The sequence below is a fragment of the Macrotis lagotis genome, chromosome 4, assembly GCF_037893015.1.
Source record: "Macrotis lagotis isolate mMagLag1 chromosome 4, bilby.v1.9.chrom.fasta, whole genome shotgun sequence".
NCBI lineage: Eukaryota > Metazoa > Chordata > Mammalia > Peramelemorphia > Peramelidae > Macrotis > Macrotis lagotis.
In genome coordinates this window covers 135,513,788-135,516,523 of record NC_133661.1, presented here as the reverse complement: position 1 = coordinate 135,516,523, position 2,736 = coordinate 135,513,788, and positions in this window count along the sequence as shown.

Here is a 2,736-nt window from a genome sequence, read left to right as displayed (position 1 = left end):
TACTTACTTCACTTTACAGCAGTTCATGTAAGTCTTTCCAAGTTTTTCTGAAATCATCCCTTTTATCATTTCTTAGAATACAATAGTATTCCATTATAGTCATATACCACAACTTGTTCTGACATTCCCCAACCAATTGGCAACTCCTAAATCTCCAGTTGTGAATATTACAAAAAAAGAGCTGCTATCAATATTTTTATACATTTTGGTCCTTTTCATTTTTCCTTGATCTTTTTTGGAATGGAGAAGAAATAATGGTATTTCTGGATCAAAGGGCATGCAAGTTTCACAGTCCTTTGGGGCACATTTCTAAATTGTACTCCAGAATGATTGGATCAATTTACAACTCCACTGATACTATGTTAATGCCCCAAGTTGTCCATATCCTCTTCAGCTAGTCAGTTTGATAGGTGTGAGGTGGTATCTCAAAATTATTATAATTTGTATTTCTGTAAGAACTAGTGATTGGGAGTATTAATCACTATTAATGATAACTGACTTATTCTGAAAACTACCTATTTGTTTACTTTGACCATTTATCAATGGCTCTTATTTTTCTTATTTTTAGTAAATTTGGTTTAGTTCCCTATTTCTTTTGTAGTTACTGGAACTTCAATAGAGAAACTTGTTATGATCCCCTTCCCCACTAGTTTTCTGCTTTTCTTTTTAATTTTGGTTGCATTGGTTTTGTTTGCACAAAGCCTTTTTTATCTTCATCTAATCAAAATTAATCATTGTACCTCCCACAATCCTCTCTATGTCTTGTCTTATTTGATCCTTTAATCCTTACAGGTAATTTTTTTTCCATGGTGTCCTAATTTCCTTATGAAAGCACCCTTTATCTCTAAATCATGTACTCATTTTAATTATACTGTTCATTCAAAATTTATTTAATTTTATATAGAAATTGTCTAGTTTATCTTCTGAAATTATCTCTATTCCTTCCACTATCCAAAGTTTTGATAGATGTTTCTTTTCTTCTCCTCTTATTTGTTTATGATATTACCTTTATAGTTGTATATGTATTCAAATTCATCTTTGAGTGCAGTTTGAAAGGTTGATCTCTAAACTTAAATTCCTACAAAATAGTTTCCAGTTTTCCCATAGTTTTATTCCTTTCCTTTCCTTTTTATTTTTCCTTTTTTTTTGTAGAACACTGAGTCATTTTTAGTAGTTTTGATCTTTGAATTTATTGAATGCTGATGTATAATATACATCAATGTGTTGTATATCAAATCAATTCAACTAATTTCTAATTTTTCTAAGTTTTCTAATTTTTAACCAATACTAAATCATTTTGATGATTATTATTTTGTAGTAAAGGTTGAAATCCAGTATTGCTAGGATCTGTTATTTCTCATTTTTTCATTATTTCCCTTGATACAAATTTTTGTACTTCCAGATGAATTTAATTATTTTGTCATTGAAACTGTCTCAATTTATAAAAAGTTTTTCAGTTTTATAATATAGAAGTTATTTTTTCCCCCTCTCTTTCAACAATCAAGCTGTTTGTAAACAGGTAGAGAACCTCTTTCATCTTTAGCAAAAATTTGATTCTTTATATTGATGTCACAGTACATTTTCTGTCCAAAATGACTAAAATCTCATTTGAAAGATAATTCATACATATATTGGCAGTTCTTTCAAACAAACTGATTTTCCAATGACCTTTTAAAAAAAGTTTTAATATTTTATTTTTTTAAAATTTAATTTTTATAGATTTTAACATTTTTTCTATTAGATGTACAATTTTTAGACTGTATTTTTTTTTACACTTTTGAGTTTCCAAATTGCCACTCTTCCCCTTCATTAAGAAGGCAAGCAATTTGATAAAAGACATACATGTGCCATAGTGCAAGGTATAGTTCCATATTTGTCTTACTATGAAGAAAACATCAATAAAAATCCCCCCAAGAAAAATAAAATTTAAAAAAGATATGCTTCCATCTGTATTCAGATTCTATCAATTCTTTTTTCTGGAAGAGGATACCAGTTTTCTTCCTTCAGAATTGTCTTAGAATTTTATTTTCTGAGAATAGCTAAATCAATCACAATTGTTCACTTTTTACATTATTGCTATTATTATGCACAATGTTCTCCTATTATGTATAAGTTACTCTCCTGGATATAGTATGCTTACTTCATTTTGGATCAGTGCTGGTTTACATTTTTGTCTTGAGTCTTATATTTGAATATTAAATTTCTATTGAGCTTTGGGTCTCTGCATCAGCAATACTTGAAAACCCCCTATTTCATGAAATATCTTTTTTTTTTCCTCTGAAGAATTATACTTTTTTCCCTTGAAGGATTACACTTAATGTTGTCTGTGTAAGTAATTCTTGATGGTAATCCATTATCTTGGAATATCTTATTCTAAACTCCAATCTTATAATATAGAAACTGCTAAATCTTGGTTTATTCTAACAGTGGTTCCATGATATTTGAATTGTTTGTTTTTGACTGCTTTCAATATTTTCTCCTTGACTTGTGAATTCTGGAATTTGTCTATAATATTCCTAAAATATTTCATTTTGAGGTCTGGAATCTCTTTAAGTGGGTGATCTATAGATTCAATTTTTATATTACCCTCTAATTCTAAGTTAGTAAAATTTTCCTTGATCATTTCTTGAAAGATGATATCTGGGGGACAGCTAGGTGGCATAGTGGATAGGGCACCAGCCCTGGAATCAAGAGGATCTGACTTTAAATCTGGTCCCAGTCACTTAATAATTGCCT